Source organism: Felis catus, chromosome E2 (assembly GCF_018350175.1).
Source record: "Felis catus isolate Fca126 chromosome E2, F.catus_Fca126_mat1.0, whole genome shotgun sequence".
NCBI lineage: Eukaryota > Metazoa > Chordata > Mammalia > Carnivora > Felidae > Felis > Felis catus.
This window is the reverse complement of record NC_058382.1, coordinates 13,386,000-13,405,307: the sequence shown is the minus strand read 5'-3', so window position 1 is coordinate 13,405,307 and position 19,308 is coordinate 13,386,000. Positions and strand designations below refer to the sequence as shown.

Here is a 19,308-nt window from a genome sequence, read left to right as displayed (position 1 = left end):
ATTCTGGTCATTAACCCCTTATCTGATATATGATATGCAAGTTATTTCCTCTCATTCTGTTACTGGTGGGAGATTCTGTGACATGAGAATGGATATCTAGTTCTTGGCTCCCTACAAAAGGTTTATGTGAGGAGGACCCCGCTCGAATAAAGGCAGCCAGAAGCAAAGTAGCAAGCACAAAGCAGTTTATTAAGGACAATACACTCTCAAGATGGGAGAGTAAGCAGGCCCAGAGTTAGCAACTGCCAGAGGCTTAGGGGTGTCCCTTTATGTTTGCATAGGTGGGGAGGAGGAGTTTTTGACTCTACAAGGTTCTTGCCAAAATTGTTATGGCTGTCTTCCCCCATGGGGGGGGGCACAATGTAAATATATTATAATGAAATTACAGTTTATTATAGGACACAGGCTGGAAGGGGGAACAAATGCTCTGCACCTGCTGTTCCTGGTCTCATAGCCCAGGAAGGTGGGAAACCATGAAACCACTGTTTACCACCACCCTTGCCTCCAGCTCATACCGAGCTAACCACCTACTCTATCATTCCATAGGTTGCCTTTCACTCTGTTGATTGTGTCCCTTGATGAATAGGGTTTTTTTTTTTTTTTTTATGTTGATGAAATCCGGTATATCTGTTTTTCCTTTTTTTTTTTTTTGCTTGTGTTCTTAGTGTTCTATTCAAGAAATCACTGCCAAATCCAACGTCATGAAGACATTCTCTTATATTTTCTATGAGTTTTATAGTTTCGGGTCTTACCTTTAGGATCTGATCCATTTTGAGTTAATTTTTGCAGGTGGCATAAGGCAGTGATCCACTTTCATTCTTTTGCATCTATATACCCAGTTTTATTTTTTTTAAGTTTGTTTGTTTATGAAATTTATTGTCAAATTGGTTTCCATACAACACCCAGTGCTCATCCCAAAAGGTGCCCTCCTCAATACCCATCACCCACTTTCCCCTCCCTCCTACCCCGCATCAACCCTCAGTTTATTCTCAGTTTTTAAGAGTCTCTTATGGTTTGGCTTCCTCCCTCTCTAACTTTTTTTTTCTTCCCTTTCCCTCCCCCATGGTCTTCTGTTAAGTTTCTCAGGATCCACATAAGAGTGAAAACATATGGTATGTGTCTTTCTCTGCCTGACTTATTTCACTCAGCATAACACTCTCCAGTTCTACCCATGTTGCTACAAAAGGCCATATTTCATTCTTTCTCATTGCCAAGTAGTATTCCATTGTATATATAAACCACAATTTCTTTATCCATTCATCAGTTAATGGACATTTAGGCTCTTTCCATAATTTGGCTATTGTTAAAGCTGCTGCTATAAACATTGGGGTACAAGTGCCCCTATGCATCAGCACTCCTATATGCCTATATCCCAGCACTCCTATATTCCTAGCAGTGTTATTGCTGGGTCATAGGGTAGATCTATTTTTAATTTTTTGAGGAACCTTTACCCTGTTTTCCAGAGTGGCTGCACCAGTTTGCATTCCCACCAAGAGTGCAAGAGGGTTCCCGTTTCTCCACATCCTCTCCAGCACCTATAGTCTCCTGATTTGTTCATTTTAGCCACTCTGACTGGCATGAGGTGATATCTCAGTGTGGTTTTGATTTGTATTTCCCCGATGAGGAGTGATGTTGAGCATCTTTTCATGTGCCTGTTGGCCATCTGGATGTCTTCTTTAGAGAAGTGTCTATTCATGTCTTCTGCCCATTTCTTCACTGGATTATTTGTTTTTCAGGTGTGGAGTTTGGTGAGTTCTTTATAGATTTTGGATGGTAGCTCTTTGTCTGATATGTCATTTGCAAATATCTTTTCCCATCCTGTCGCTTGCCTTTTAGTTTTGTTGATACCCAGTTTTCTAACACCATTTGTTGACAAGATTGTCCTTTCTCCATTAAATGGTCTTGGCACCCTTGTCTAAAGTCTTTTGATCAAATAATTGGGGCATTTTTCCTGGGCTCTCTATTGTATTCCATGGTATCTATATGTCTGTATATATATAGTTTGGGGTAACGTTGACATCATATTAAGCTTTTCAATCCATAAACCTGGATATCTTTCCATTTATTGGTGTCTTCTTTAATTTCTTTCTGAATATCTGGTGGTTTTCAGTGTATATATCTTTCACTTCCTTGGTTAAGTTTATTTCTAAACATTTGATTCTTTTTGATGCTATTATAAATAGAATAAGCTCCATCCCCTCTCTCCACACCATTGTCACCTCAGTATCCTCAGGGAAGCCTGGGAACAGGACCTGGGTCCACAGAATACACAGGATCAAAGAAAGGGGAGAGGGAGGTTGAAGGAAAGAGGCTCCATGCAGTCCATCTGGGCCCTGGAGGTTTTCTCTCCCAAAGGCATGTCTTGGAGACACTGTCCAAAAGGAGGTAACTTTGTTCTGTCTGCCCTGCTCACACCACTCTCTATGTCCTTCTCCAGCCCTGGCATGGCTGAACCCTTCTATGATGTTAAGTTTGGAGGAGCCAAGTCCCTTGGACATGTGTCTTATCTCCAGGACTGGGAAAGGGGGGCTGAGGCTCTGGTTCCACCAAGTGTTACAGGAGGTGCTAACACTGGGCTGTCATGGCTACTGCCACATGTTCATCTGCCAAGAGTCCATCCTAGCCACCCTTGGAGACTCTGGGCATGCAGGAGCAGTGCACCCTGGGTAGAGTCTGTGCCCAGGGGAGCTGATTCTCTGTGCGTGGGAGACTGGGCCACACTGCTCTGCCTGGATGTTTTAAATATTTGGCACTTGGCTAAAAATATACTTCTGGCAAAACTTATGGGATCCAGGGGCACCTGAGTGGCTCAGTTGGTTAAGCATCTGACTCTTGGATTCAGCTCAGGTCATGATCTCACGGTTTCGTGAGCTTGAGCCCCGCATCAGCTCAGCTCTAACAGTGTGGAACCTGCTTGAGATTTTCTCTCTCCCCTCTTTCTCTTCCCCCCTCCTGCTTGCACTCTCTATCTCTCAAAATAAATAAACTTAAAAAATTTTTTTTAAACTTATGGGATCCAACTAAAGTGGTGCTCCCAAGGGAATTCATTACCTTAAATGCTGATACTAGAAAAGGTTGATTTAAAGTGAATTAATCATCCAACTTAACAAGTTGGAGAAAAACAAAGGGACAAAGGAAAGTGGTCATAAACTTAAGAGGAAAAAATAATAAGCTAGAAGACAAATACAGAATCAAGAAGATCCACACATCCCAAATTCAAAACCCCATTATTCAAAACTCCTTTCTTGAAAGGGTTCATAAATTTTTAACACCTCTGAAAAAAATTCATCAGCAAAACAACAGAGGAAGCACAAATAAGCTACATTAGTGTGGGAACAAGTGGACCTAACTAAAGTTGGGGCAGAGACTGAAAGTTCTAAAAAAATCTTCGTGGCAATAAAGCTCACAATTCAGACAAAATGGACAACATTCCTAGAAAATTAGCAATAACATAAACTAACTCAGCAAGAAACAGGAAATCTGACTTGTATAACTATAAAGGAAATTTAATTAAGAGTTAAAGTGTCTTTTGGGGCGCCTGGGTGGCGCAGTCGGTTGAGCGTCTGACTTCAGCCAGGTCACGATCTCGCGGTCCGTGGGTTCGAGCCCGGCATCAGGCTCTGGGCTGATGGCTCGGAGCCTGGAGCCTGTTTCCGATTCTGTGTCTCCCTCTCTCTCTGCCCCTCCCCCGTTCATGCTCTGTCTCTCTCTGTCCCACAAATAAATAAACGTTGAAAAAAAAATTAAAAAAAAAAGTTAAAGTGTCTTTACACACACATACACACTTGTGCACACACAGATATATGTGCCACATTTGTGCGCACTCAAAAAACACAAATGGCTTTAAAATGAATATGAATATCTCTATGGAGAAAAAAATAGGAACCTAGACCCTAACTCACACCATACAATCTTCTGGAAACGGATTAAATTTTATCAAAGTTACAATTTCTGGTCTTCAAAACACACCCAATTCTCTCTCCCTCTGTCTTTCATACATATACAAGTTATGTGCGTGTGTGTGCATGTGCGCGTATCTATATGATGAAGAAGCCATGTCCAAAGTGCATTATAAAATCCTACAAAAGCAATATAAAAAGGCTGACAATCCAAAATTTTTTAAGATGGCTAATAACTCTCTAAAAGACAGTGAATAGTATGAACATGTGAAAATGGCCAACAAGCGTATAAAAAGCTGCATTATGAAATATGTCAGTCACATGAGAAGAGCTGAAATTAAAAGGACTGACAATATCAACAGTTGGAACATCTGAACATGTAATGTTACTGTTGGGGATAAAGATTTGTTCAGGGGCGCTCGGGTGGCTCAGTCAGCTGAGGGTCTGACACTTGATTTTGGTTCGGGTCATGATCTCACGGTTCGTGAGATTGGGCCCTGCGTTGGGCTCTGTGGTGACAGTACAGAGTCTGCTTGGGATTCTTTCTCCCTCTCTCCTTATCCCTCCCTCTCCCTCTCTCTCTCCCTCTCTCAAAATAAATAAATAAACATTTTTTAAAGATTTGTTCAATAATCTGGCAGAAGAATCTAAAATTTTCATGTATTTCAGGAGATGCTCCAGCAAATACAATGGTATATATCCCCAAGGAAATGAGTTAGACACATCACAACACCCATGCATAAGGGTATTCATACGAGTATTATTCGGAAGAGCCACAAAGTCGAACAATCCAAATGTCCAACACCACAACAGGCAAATGTTGTGGTATATTCAAACAAAAGAGTATTGAGCAATATGACAAAGGAATGAATTAGGGTTGCCCAGAATCCCAACACAGACTTGAAGGAAAGTAGCCAAATGCAGAAGGGAACATAACGATTCTGCTTATGTAAAGTTCCCAAAGAGGCAAAACCAGTCTCTGGTGGTAGAGATCAGAATGGGGGTGATGGTGGGGCTCCTAGTGGCTGCAAGGGTCATGAGAGTGTTTTCTGGTGTGGGGAAACGTTCTCTACCTTGATCTGGGCGATGGCTTCATAGGCACACGTGTGCAGAAAATTATTGCAGTGTTCATGTTACTTTACAAAAAAATGAAGTGTACAATCTCTCCAGGCCATACAAAAAAGCAATCCACATATCAATCCACAAAACAATTAACGACCAGTTTATTTCAACCTTAAACAATTCTTTCAGAGAACAGGACAAATGAATACTCATTAGCTCATTTTATGTGGCACAATAACCTTCATGTCAAAACCAGACCAGGAAACAAAGAAGAAGTAACAGGTAGGCCTTTCTCGTGACCAGAGATGAAAAATCCCTGAAACAAAATGCTACCAAAATGGATCAGGAATTACCAAGCTGAATTTCTTTCCCAAAATGCAAGGTTGATTACCATTCAAAATCAATCATTGCCTTTAAGCACATTAACACATGAACTAGAGAATAATTCCTAATGACGAGAAGAGAAGCCAAGCGGCCTTTGATGACGCTCCATGTCCACTCAGATTTGGATGGTACAGAAACCAAGGGAAAACTTCTCCTCGACCTGATGAAGGTGCCTACAACCTGCAGCAAGCATCGCAGTTACTGGACGGTCACTACAGACATCAGTTTCATCAGGAGTGGCGCAAGGCGTTCTGTGTTCACCACCCGAACTTCAAGCCCCTGGGCTTCAACCCTCCTCAGAGGCTCTCCCCTGGCCACACCCAGGGGCAGAGCCCTGCTTGGGTCAGACCTCCTGAAGACAGCTGGGCCTGAGGGAGGGCAGCTCCCCTGGCCCAGAGAACCAGACTCACGGCTCCGACCTCAGACCACAGATGGCCTGCGACACTTAGCAGGTTTCCTAAATGCACCAGCGGGAAGGGGACCAGAAGCAGACACTCTTCCTGTAGCTGATCAGGAGAGAGGCCTCCTATGGTGTGGCTCTGAACTGCCCCAGGTCTCTCCTCCCACAGCCCATTAGCCTCAGCAAGCATACAGCTGAGCCCAAGATGAATGAGGGATTGGGGGCACATGCCCCTCTTCCAGGGGGGAGGAGCTGCAAGGTCACAAAGGGTATGGGTGTATAATCCTACTACTGGGAGGGCAAGGACACTTAAGAAGGGTGATCCAGGGGTGCCTGGGTGGCTCAGTCACTTAAGTCTCCGACTTCAGCTCAGGTCATGGTCTCCTGGTTCGTGGGTTCAAGCCCTGCATCAGCTCCTGCGCTGAAAGCACAGAGCCTGCTTAAGATTCTCTGTCTCCCTCTCTCTCTGCCCTTCCCTTGTCACACATACACACACACTCTCTCTCTCAAACTTAAATAAACATTAAAAAAAAAAAAAAAAAGAGTGATCCAGTCCTTCAGGGTCATGGACTTACAGTCATTTTCCCCAGTGCCAACAGGTAGGGTGGGGGCATCTTGTTCCTGCACATCTAGCCTAAGCTGCCTGCTAGGTGTGGAACCATCCCCTCCCCAAGACTTAGGCCCTAGGACTGCTTCTGGGTCGCCAGTCCATACCCCCCCCCCAATTCTCCAATGTGAGATTCCTCCCCGGGACCCAGATATCTGTCCCAGGAGCTTCACCCTGGGCAAATCTAAAGAGTTATTTGAAAGCTGGGGGTTCTGGCAGGAAATACACTTGTATTTGTCTCAAGTGGAAAAGCTCCCCACAGGCTCAAGGAAGAGTGTGGGTGCCCTCTAGTGGACTGTCCCTGCTAGAAGAAGAGCAAACAGACACGAACACACATTTCTCCAAAGACGACATACAGATGGCCAACAGACACATGAAAAGATGTTCAACATCACTGACCATCAGGGAAATACAGATAAAAACCACAATGTGTGATATCCCCTCACACCTGTCAGAATGGCTGAAGTCAACAACACAAGTATTGGTGAGGATGTGGAGAAAAAGGAACCCTCATGCACAGTTGGTAGGAATGCAGACTGGTGCAGCCACTGTAGAAAACAACATGGAGGTTCCTCAAAAAATTAAAAATAGAACTGCAATGTGATCCAGTAATTCCACTACTGGGTATTTACCCAAAGAATACAAAAACGCGAACTTGAAGGAATGTATGTACTCCCATGTTTATCGCAGCATTATTTACGATAGCCAAAATGTGGAAGTATCCCAAATGTCTATCAGCAAATGAATGGATAAAGTGAAATATTAATCAGTCACAGAAAGGAATGAAATCATGCCATTTGCAACAACATGGATGGATATAGAGAATACTGTGCTAAGCCAAATAAGCCAGTCAGAGAAAGACAAACAACCTTATGATTTCATTCATATGTGGAATTTAAGAAACGAAACAAACAAGCAAAGAGGGGAAAAAAGAGGCAAACCAAAAAAGCCCAGATTCCTAACTATAGAGAACAAACTGATGGTTACCAGAGGTGAGGTGGGTGGGGGGATGGATGAAACAGGTGGAGGGGATTGAGAGTACACTTATCATGATGAGCACTGAGTGATACATGGAACTGCTGAATCACTGTATTGTACACCTGAAACTAATACAACAGTGTATGTTAACTGCATTGGAATTACAATAAAAAAATAACAAAAAGGAGCCAGACGAGCTGAGGGATTAGGGCTGACCTTGAACCAAAGGCACGTTCAGGTTCACAAGGACTGGCAGTGAAGCTGCAGGAGGAGGGGGGCTGGCTAGAGGGGCAGAGTCTGGAGAGACGGGGAAGAGCAGAGTGAGGGGAAGCCTCCTGGGAAGGCTGGGTGATGGGCACACAGAAGGGCTCTGTCTCCTCATCCCTGATCGTGGCCTAGTATCTCCTGTTGGGGGCCATCTGATATACCATAGGATAATTAGCACCATGCCAGCCTCCACCCACCAGATGCCAGAAGAACTCTCCACCCCTGGTGTAAAGAGATTTTCTGGAGACAATGCTGCGTGTCCTAGAGGAAGGGGAGAGATGCTGGTAAGATCCCTCCTCCTTGAGAACAAGTGACCTACACTAACCTCTAGTATTAACTAACCAAATGAAACCCTGGGCCTCTTGGAGTGTGCAAATAAGAGAGAAAATAAACAGGCATAATTAATGTCATGAAAAACTGCTTTTAATTAATCAAAAGTTGATTTGTCAGCAGATGGCATATTTAGTGGTGATTATCTTGGCTGCCTGTGGCTCAGTAGCTCGAAGACTGGTTTTGCCAAGGGTGTGACCACAAATCAGAAGGACACCACTGGTTTATACGGCCAGGTTAGCTGAGGGAAATTCTGTAGACATTGGGATGCAAAAACATACAAATCTGTATGTAATGTCACTAGACATGTCCTCTGATGTCGTCACTGTCTTGAGAGGCATCTTAGCCATGAATGCAAAGACATACTATCATTTGGAAGAAATTATCTTATTGAGAAGAAAATTATACCATAAGAGTATCTCCTTATCCTCAGAATCATACACCTCAGCATCATTCCTTAAGGATAAATCTATACCCCAAAAAACAGACTTAGTCAGGGACTGGCCAGTGTTAGGGTCTGGTTCCCAGCACCTGTGGGCTGACAGCACCCTCCCCTCTAGCCTTGGGCCCCTGCCTGAACCACAGGAGCCTCTGATGCTCTGGTACTAAGGGGAGGGGGCCTTTAAGTGTCCTCACTATTCCCCGTCCATATCTAGACTCTACACAGAACCTGTTGTCCACTTTTGGATGTCATACTTAAAGTACCGACCTCCATTTTCATCCTTCATCCATCCCAACATTGTGACAGGCCCAGGAGGTGCCTTCTGCTTGTGATTTTGAGGGAAAAGTTCTCAGAAACATTTGCTTTCACCCACCTTGAACAGACCTCCATCATGAGTGCCATTATCATTACCAGCAGCATTTGGACACCTTCCCCTCCCTCCCCCCCCCCCCCGAGTAGTCAGATGCCTTCCAACCCTTAGGGGAAAATGTGACTCCCTCCAAAAGTATGACTAGTAGAAATGCACAAGAATGGGGCGCCTGGGTGGCTCAGTCGGTTAAGCGTCCGACTTCGGCTCAGGTAATGATCTCACGGTTCATGGGTTCAAGCCCTGCATCGGGCTCTGTGCTGACAGCTCAGAGCCTGGAGCCTGTTTCAGATTCTTTGTGTGTCTCTCTCTCTGCCCCAGCCCCACTCACACTCTGTCTCCCTCTGTCTCAAAAATAAATAAGCATTAAAAAAAAAGAAAAAGAAATGCACAAGGAGACAGTACATGAGTGTCCACAGGGAAGATTCTATGTGAATTCATGAAAGCTTAAAATCCTAGGAGCGTCCACATGAAATCAACATTGCCACGCTAAAACCTGAATCTTGGTTGGTTTTCACCATTTCCTTAAGAGCCAAACTGCAAAATGTGACATTAATAACAAACTAGAAGAATAAAACATTTGTCACAATTACTGATAAAACTAAGTTATTCGTCCTAGAGAGAAGGTTCCAGGGGAGTATCCTCACTTTTACCAGGTAGCTGGCTATCTATATTTTTCATAAGCTAGTAGAAATTACCCTTTCTTCCCTAAAAGCTTAAAGAGAAGACAGGCAGCCCCTGACCCCTCTCCCAGAGCCAATCACCTGCGACCAACCATGAGAAGAGCTGAGGCCTGAGCTTCGCTGGTTCTCAAGACAGTGCGGGGTGCTCAGCCGGCTGCTGCAGGCACAGGACGTCCGCGTGTGCACGGGCACCGGCCTGGAGCAACCTGAGCACCATCCCACATCCCCGATGTCAGTTGTCACCAAACCCTGCACACCTCACCCTGGCTGCATCCTGGAACATGAGGGAACTTCTGGAAGCCCAATCCTTGCTCGAAGGCACTCCCCAACACCCTCTCCTCCAGGGCTGTTGCCTGTGTGCCCCAAACCCCACAACACCCCACGCTCAGGGCCTCACGGAGTCCAGTGCACTCATGATGAGCACGATCCTACGCAGATTCCACCACCACCCACCAAGATACTGCTGGACTGGGACCAGCCACTACCTACATGTGGTGGTAGGAAAGGTTTGGGGGCGCTTTCCCACAAGACAACTGGGACCCAGTACCCGGCCCACCTCTCCAACACTTGGGGGAGACAGATGAGGCACAAGCTTTGGTCTGCTGGGCACTGGAAAGCGGTGTGGGGCTGGTGGACCTCAAGATTGCCCCTCAGCGCAGAGGGGGGCCCTTCCACTACCCCTGGCCCTGCAAGGCTCCCAGCATCGGAGGACCACCCAGAGAGTCAGTGTAGAGGCCAGGCTCTGAGAAAGGGAGCCGGGGGGTTGATAAGGCTCTTCTGAGAGAGCCAGGGCACTGAGGGCAGAAGGGGGAGACAGGACAAGATTAAAGCCCTGATGAGAACTGACATGGTCCCTTCCTTGTACCCAGGCTGGAAGTCCACAGAAGCATCTACTTCCATCTGGGAGAGCGAGAGAGAGCCTGATATCCAGCTGTCCCTGTGCCCACTGCCTGTGGCAGGTATAGCATCAGCCCAGGACCCAAATCTTTATGTGTAGGAGGGACTTCAGCTCCAGGAACTCAGTCCTTACCTGCCTTACTTCAGCAGGGCCCATTTTCTGCTGAGGACACCCACCTGCTGCCCCCCCCCAGCCCCCCACCATCTACTACCCAAGAGCTGGAGCCCTCTAGGCACCTTAGGAAACTCAAGTCCCAGCTACTTCTACTCTGCTGGGATGTGTATCTCATTGACACAGGTCCTGACCCTACCAGGCCTCCTCCACCAGCTCCCACTGACAGGGCTGCCAAGCTTCCAGACCTCGGTCTTTCTCCTGTGGAGCCCACCAAGCAACGGATTTTGTTTGGAGTGATGAGATCCCAGCTCCCCACCCTCCTGCAGATACTCTGCTCCCCCCATATTGAATCCACTCAGGGGCCCTGCCAAAGCAGACTGGGGGCCCTGTAATCCCAGTCCACTGACAGCTGCAGGCCTCCTAGCCCTGCCTTCCCTGCCCCTCTCAACACCTCAGCCCCCACCTTTGCCAACCCCAAGGGCATCACACTCATAAGAAGTGGCCTGTGTCTATCAACCCAACCCCATCAAATCTCAGCTGCCTCAGTCTCTGTGAATCGAGCACCCCCAGATTTCTGGCTCGGCTATCAAGGCAATAGTGGTTGCCATGGGCGCTCCTGTTCAACCCTCTCTTCCAAAAGCTGGAGGCCCAAAGCCTCCGTGGGGATGAGGAGGAGGCCAGGCAGGATCCTTTGGGACGTGAAGCGTCATACGCTCCACCCTGGAAGGACACTGCTCTTGTCAAAACCCTGTCCTCCTGATGCCAAACCACTCCTTCCTGACTTCTCCCCCAGGAGCAGACTTACCAGGAAGATATGCTTCCTCCCCCACTCCCCCATTCACCTGATTTGTATATGTGGATTTGTTCTTCTATAAAACATTAAGAGGCTACTTTACTATCATAGAGATTGCCATATTCTTTCTGTCAAAACTCATGGTAAAATTTTTGTCTGCAGAAGGATTTTCAACTTTGGAACTACTCACATTTTGGACCAGATAATTCTTTGTTGTAGGGGATTGTCCTGTTTATTGCTGGACCCTGGCCACTATCCAGTGGTTACCAATAGTTCGTCCACAGATCCAACAACCAAAACACTTCCAGAGATGTCAAATATCTCTAGGAGGAAAAATTAATACAGTTGGGCAACAGTGAACTATGCATAAATATTTTTTAAGGCTACATCTAAAAGAAGATAATGGCAAATGAAGAAAATCAGACACAGACCTTAAATGTAGCACAATGCCAGTGAAATAAATACAAAATAATGTCTCAGGCATAATGAAGGAGACCAGAAACCAGGTGAGAGGTCCTTTGTATTCTTTGCACACTCTATTCTTTTCATTCAAAGCATCTTTAAACACTGTTCAAACACAAATCTCATGGGTTTCCCTACTTAGAGAGTCAGAAAACACAGCTGTAAACAAATCAAAGCCAATTCTCTCATGAGGCTCCATTTGTAGATATGTGGAGGGGCGCCTGGGTGGTTCAGTCGGTTAAGCGTCCGACTTCGGTTCAGGTCATGACCTCACGGTTCATAAGTTCGAGCCCTGCGTCAGGTTCTGTGCCGACAGCTAGCTCAGAGCCTGGAGCCTTTCTTCGGATTCTGTGTCTCCCCCTCTCTCTGTCTCTCCCCTGGTCTCTCTCTCTCTCTCTCTGTCTCTCTCTCTCTCTGTCTCTTAAAAATAAATAAAACATAAAAAATAAATATGTGGATATATAAGATAAACCAGTAAATAAATACATACTATGTCAGTGGAGGATATTGGCTACCAAGAAAAATAAAATCAACAAGAAACAACAGGTGTTGGTGAGGATGTGGAAAAAAAGGAACCCTCATGCCCTGCTGGTGGGAATGCAAACTGGTGCAGCCACCATGGAAAACAGTATGGACGTTCCTCAAAAAGTTAAAAATAGAACTACAATAGGATCCAGTCACTGGACAACTGGGTATTCCCCCCAAAATACAAAAACACTAATTCAAAGGGATACATGAGCCCCTGTGTTTATAGCAGCATTATCTACAGTAGCCTAATTATGGAAGCAGCCCAAGTGCCCACCAGCAGATGAACGGATAAAGAAGATGTGGTATGTATGCATACATATATATTTACAATGGAACAGTACTCAGCCATAAAAAAGAATGAAATCTTTCCATTTGCAATGACATGGATGGAGCTAGAAAGTATAATGTTAAGCTAAATAAATCACAGAAAGACAAATAGTATATGATTTCACTCATGTGTAGGATTTAAGAAATAAAGCAAATGAGAAAAGGAAAAAAGACAGAGACATAAATCAAGAGACAGGCTCTCAGCTAGAGAAAACAAACTGATGGTTGCCACAAGGAGGACTGGGGGGATGGATGAAATAGGTGAAGGGGGTCAAGAGCACACTTATCATGATGAGCCCTGAGTAATGTAAAGAATTAATAAATCACTATATTGTACACCTGAAACTAATATAACACTGTATGTTAACTATAGTAGAATTAAAAATATTTTAATTAAAATAAAAACACACATCTTAATGCAAAAGAAAGAAAGAGAAGAGAAGAGAAGAGAAGAGAAGAGAAAAGAAAAGAAAAGAAAAGAAAAGAAAAGAAAAGAAAAGAAAAGAAAAGAAAAGAAAAGAAATAAAGTCAACTGATTCAGTTCTCCTGGAGCTATTGACATTTGGTCAAGGAAGTCCTTGTTGTGTCAGACAGTCCTGAGCCTCTTACTGCATTATTCCCTCTTGTCCCCACACTCTAATTTCCAGAAGGCCTGTCAAGTCACTTATGGAACCAAAATACTGTCCCCAACTCACATTTCCAAATGCTCTGAGTGCCATCCCCAGTTGAGAAAAACTTCTAAATCTTTAACAGGTCTGTGAATAAAGAGGGGTCTTCCCTGCATTTGTTCTTTTTCTTCTGCTCATGGGGATTTTCTCTTAGTAGGAATTCACCTGAACTCCAGGCCTATTCTTTTCTTGGGCACACAGGGAAAATATTATGTCTAAATTATCCCAGCCCCCCCCCCCATCCCTATCTCCTGGGAGCGAGTTGTGGTGGTGGGATACAGTGGGGGGTAATATCAACAGGAAAAGATGAGATTCACAAGAGACCCTACCCACCCAGCCACGAGAGTGCTTGGCTGTCCTCACATGGCCCTGGGGACCATGGGACCACGGACAGTTCCCAGCCTTTTTCCCTTTGCAAACTCAAGTAGGGACACAGGAAAACAGAAAACGGGGCCAGCTGATGTCCACACAAATAGGAGCAAAGAAGGAGACACATCGTGGGTGTGTCTTCTCTCAGCCCCCTCTCCCAGTGTCTTCAGCCCTCCAGTCCAGCCTCTGATGGAAAGACCCAGAAAACACACCAACTCTTCAGAAAAGCCTCCATCTTGTCTCACCCCGCCCCTGTGACCTGCTCCTTGTAATCCCATCTGCACACATACTGCCCCTCATAATTCTTGCTCCTGCCTCCATGTATTCGCTCAAACAGTCCCTGCCTGGGGTGCCCTCTCCCCCTTTCTTTATGAATCTGCTCCTTCCCCTTCTCTATAGCCAATCTCATTGGCCATCTTGCCATAAGGTCACCCCAACCTCTACAGGTGGACACAATAAACCCCCTCTGAATTCTCACCTCTGACTCTGTTCTTTTGTGCTGTGATAACACAGTCAGGTACAGTTACCTACGTTCACATCCTATGTCCTACAGATCCCCAATTTCCCAAGAGAGAGACAGGGCGAGCCTACTTTCTCAATGGCCCCATCACAGGAAAATGGCTATGGTGTTCAGAGAATGAATAAGGGAAAGAAGGGTAGATAAACGGGGGGACACCTGCTTCTGCTCTCACAAAATCACTATGGGCATGCACAGCAGATGAAGAAATGGACACTCACATGCATTTCCAGTCGTGGATTGGTGCCAGTTTTATATAAAGTAATGTGTAGGTTTGTTTCCTAAGTTTTTTGCTTGTTTTGAGAAAAAAATACATATAACCTAAACTTTGCCATTTTAATCACTTTAAAGTGTGGGGCCAGGGGAATGTGGGCCATCCAGTCCTACCAGAGTTCTACTGTGCTGCACAATAGACCCAGGGTGGCTGGAGTCCTGTACTGATTGTCCCTGCAGGAGAGGGGTGAGAGCCCATCTCTGCCCAGGGCTCAACGTCCAGAGCAGTGATCTGAACCCTAGTCAGATGCTTAGTCCTAAGCCTGACAGAGAGTACAGAATCCCTCATGTCCACCACAGGGCAACATCAGGATAGGCACAAAATGTGGTTTTCTCTCTCTCTCTCTCTCTGTCTCTCTGTCTCTCTCTCTCACTTTCCCTCTCTCACTTTCTCTCTCTCTCTCTCTCTCTCTCTCTCTCTCTCTCTCTCTCTCACACACACACACACACACACACACACACACACACACACGAACCACATGTCCTCAAGTACCCTTGTGCATGGAGTCAAGGAGTCAGGGTGATTTGGGGAGGAGAGTGACCACCATTCCTAGACAAAACGATAGACGTGCCTTTGGTAGAAAGATGACCCTGAGCCCAGGAGAAATGACATCACGTTCCAGGTGTACCTCCCAGGGAGAGCTATGCTGAGGAGTCATGCATCCTGCCTGAATGAAGTAGAGGCGAGTCTCCTATTAGTGAAAACACTGTATATTTCATTCTCCCTGTTCTTCCCCCACAGATGGGCCCACCCCAGGAGCCTTAGCACTTTATTCCTGATGAGGCCATCATGGGCATCGTGACTGGAGCCCAGGGTGAGCTGACTCTGAACTGGAACCCCTGGATATCTTCTGCATCAAGAAACCAGTGGGGGTAATGGAGCCCTTCAGATCATGTTCCTCCTTTGCTTAGGGGGAGGCAGAGGGCTTCCCTCATCTACAGATGAGTCTCCCTTCCCCTCCTCATCCCTCATCCACCATTCTGACATTTTCCTGCCCTCAGCTAAAGAGGATGACTTTTCAAAAAGTCTTTGGCCAAAGCAACCCCAGACACCCAGAACTTCCCTTAACTCTGTCTGGGGATAAGGGCTCCAAGGACACCCATGTCCTCTATCACTTACCTCCCTGCACTGGCTCCTCTCTCACCTGGGTATGAGTTCCCTTCAAATCAAAAGCCTCAGCACCAAGTACCTCATGCTCATGCCAAGGCATAGGACACTCCCAAGGAACACAGACACCCTAAGAGAGGACACCCTCCAGACTGACCATGTCTCGCCTGACCAGAGGGCCCATATCCCTGGGTATTTCCTCACCTGGCTCACTCCCCTCAGCTCCCTGGGAGAATATGAGACTCCATGTGGAATATTCTCACCCTCACCTGGGGTTCCATGGGCTGGGACACCTCTCTGAATAAAAATACCTCCAAATACTCCCCCACTCAGCTCACCAGGTCACTGTTAAGTTTTACATCTGTATCTGTTCACCTTGACAGACCCATGAGGTCTCTGCATCAGAGAATAGCCCTGAGACTCAGAGAAAGAGGAAAAGAGCCAAAGACTAAGGGAAATTGGAATGTGGTATGGACTTATCATTTAAGACCTACTCATCCACCCTGGGAGAGTCCAGAGGACACACCTTTCCCTTTCATGACTGAGGTGTGAGCTTATAAGGGAGCCCCAGCACACTTAAAGAGCTCTGTGATTGTTCTCCTCTGTAGGTCAGAGGGAGCTGCTGCCAGTGAACTGGGAAACGTAAATGCAAGGAGGGAGATTGGATCCCAAGGAGGTAGGGCCAAGAGGCCATATTAATCACTGAAAGTGACTTGGGCCACAGTCATCACGAAGGATAACAGACTCAAAGCAGCAATCAGAATAGTCTCATTCACAGAGACCAATGACAGTGGCTAGTTGATCATGGTGTTCCTAGAAATGAAACAGATGGAAAGCCTACTGAATTCTTACTTGGTCTATATAAGCGGGAGAGTTCTAGAAAGTCCATCTTGAATCACAGCAACTGAGTGTTATGGCCCCTCAATTAATTCCCAGACTTGAGCCAATTTAAAGAGCCAGAACCCCTTGAATAAAGGAGAAGCTGGGTCCCCTTGAGGAAGGACCCAGTATGCTGCCAAAAATTTATACAATGAACCTTTCTCCCACCCTTCCCCAGAGGGACCTGTGGCCTTTTACCAGGATGACTGTGCACTGGGGAAAAGGAAATAGTCAGCTCTTTGGGGCATTACTAGACATGGTCTCTAAACCGAGGACCCAATGTCACAGTGGCCCAGCACCAATCAGAGGAGGGGCTTATGGAGCTCAAGTGGTCAATGGAGTTCAGCACAGGTTCATCTCACAGTGAGCCTGGCGGGGGCGGGGGAGGGGGGTGTCCCTGAACCAATCCTGTTGTTTATTTCCCATGTTTGGCATAATTAAACTAGTCATACTCAACAGTTGGCAGAATCCCCACATTGGTTCCCTGCCCTGTGGAGTGAGGGCTGCTACAGTGGGGAAGGCCAAGTGGAAGGCACTCGAACTGCCTCTACTTAGGAAAACAGTAAACCAAAAGCAATACCACATTTTACTGGAGGGACTGCAGGCATTAGTGCAGCATCAAGGACTTGAAGGATGCAGGGACCTTGGAGAGTGACAGTGGATTATCATAAGCTTAAGCCGGTGGTGACTCCAAGTGCAGCTGCTGTGCCAGATGTGGTTTCCCTGCTTGAGCTGATTACTGCCTACCATGGCACCTGCTTTGAAGCTCTCCCTCTGGCAAATACTTCTTTCTCCATACCTGTCAGCAACGACCTACCAGAATCAGTTTGCTTTCAGCTGGCAAGACCAGCAAGGCACCTTCACTGTCCTAGCCCAGGAGTACATCAACTCTCCAGCCCTGTGTCCTAATTTAGTTCACAGGGATCTTGGTGGCCTTTCCCTTTCACAAGACATCATTCTGGCCTGTTGCATTGATGACATTATGCTGACTGAACCTAGTGAACAGGAAGTAGCAACGACTCTAGACTTACCAGTAAGACATTTATGTGTCAGAACATGGAAAATAAATCAAACAAAAATTCAGGGGACTTCTCCCTCAGGGAAATTTCTAGGGATCCAGAGGTGAATGGCATATCAATCTACCTCTTCTAAGGTGAAGGATAAGTTGTTGGATCCCATCCCTCCTACAACTCTGCTCCTCCTTCATCTGTCCACGGATCCAACTCCCAGCATTCCAGCCATACACACCGCTGCCACCCAAGGGCACACACAGTTTAACTTACTGGAGACAATATGCACTGATACACATCCTGTGAAATCTGAGTTTGGTGACATTTCATTGAGGGAAGAGGCACGGACAATGTACTTAGAGCAACCGATATTGGGACTCTCAGAGCTGTAATATGATGGAGTATTAACATGATATGTGATCCATGTAAAATGTCTACAGATTGATGATGAATAAACATGCAGAGCGGCTGAGCACGGTGACTCTGCCTTCTACACTTCCCTCCTTGTCCACCAGAGGGCAGCAGAGATACTCCGCAGCCTGGAGCCTTGGTTGGGGGGGGGGGGGGAGGCGCTGCTGATCCCCCTTGGCGCGCCCACTCCCCAGCAGGGTCTGACCCTCCCCAGCCTCACTCAGTCACAGTCCTCCTCGCTCTCCAGGCTCCCCACACTGACCTCCGTCAGCCCCTCCGGCCAGTCGGGTGTCTGCCCGCTGAGACAGGTCCCTCTGTAGGCAGTTCAGCCCTCCACACCCTCTGTCCTTCCAGGGGCAAAGGCCCACTCACACTTCTGGTCTCAGCCAAAAGATTACTTTGTCAGGAGTGCTCCATGTGACAGCCCCTCCCCAACCAGCTGAGACCTGTTACATGCTCCTGTCACACCAGACACTTTCCCTTCATGGACCCTTTCTCTTATTTTATTTTATTTTATTTTATTTTATTTTATTTTATTTTATTTTATTTAAAAAAATTTTTTTTAACATTTATTTATTTTTGAGACAGAGAGAGACAAAGCATGAACAGGGGAGGGTCAGAGAGAGGGAGACACAGAATCTGAAACAGGCTCCAGGCTCTGAGCTGTCAGCACAGAGCCCGACGCGGGGCTCGAACTCACGGACCGTGAGATCATGACCTGGGCCGAAGTCGGCCACTTAACCGACTGAGCCACTCAGGCGCCCCCCTTTCTCTATTTTATAATGTTATGTTATGTTATGTTATGTTATGTTATGTTATGTTATGTTAGAAAGAAAATGGGTAAGGGGCAGAGGTGGGAGAGAGAGAGAATGAGAGAGAGAGAGAGAGAGAGAGAGAGAGAATCCTAAGCAGGCTCCACACTCAGCAGGCAGCCGACAAGAGGCTCAATCTCACCGCAGAGAGATCATGACCTGAGCCAAAATCAAGAGTCGGACATTAAATCAACTGAGCGACAGAGGCTCCCCACCTTCCCTCCATTTTAAGTGTGTCTTCAAAGCCATGATTTTCTCTGAGTGCCTGTGGCCCTGTTTCAGGATCCGTGTCTGTCCTGTTCTCTTTGGAGTCCCCAGGACCCAGCCCTGTGCCCCGTGCCTGACCCTGTGCAGGATGGGACAGGAGAACCCAGGATCTACATTTGTTTCCATCTCAGAGGGGCTGAGGGTCTCCTCCCCTGTAACAGAGGAAGCCCTGGGAACCCTCAGCTGCGTCTCCAGGTGGGCTCTGTGGGGAGGCCTAGAGCAAAAGCAGGGACACAGATGACACGGATGCATCCCCGCCTCCCGCCCCGTGCTGTGATGAGGAAACAGGGCATTGTGGTGTCCAGCCCCCTCCCCCCAAGCCAGTGCCTCTTCCAAAGTCTCAAGAGACTCTACTGAGTCATTCCTTGAAACCTCCAGGACAGAGAGTTCCTCCTAAGGGAACACATCTCTCTGGGTGGACAATTCTCCTGACTCAGGATCTGGAATCTTCTG

The 19,308-nt window shown here is 46.5% G+C and overlaps 1 long non-coding RNA gene across 2 annotated transcripts in view; it reads right to left on the bottom strand.

The window, feature by feature from the left end:
* LOC109494790 overlaps positions 1–19,308 on the bottom strand; it is a 100,775-nt gene that overhangs the window by 5,620 nt on the left and 75,847 nt on the right. Inside the window, exons 3-4 of one of the 2 annotated variants that reach the window (XR_002149845.3) lie at positions 11,415–11,547; positions 7,398–8,180 (exon numbers count right to left, since the gene is read on the bottom strand). This is a non-coding gene — a long non-coding RNA (uncharacterized LOC109494790). Of the gene's footprint in view, positions 1–7,397; positions 8,181–11,414; positions 11,548–19,308 lie in introns of those variants that run through there. The other variant, XR_006590519.1, reaches the window with a different exon arrangement.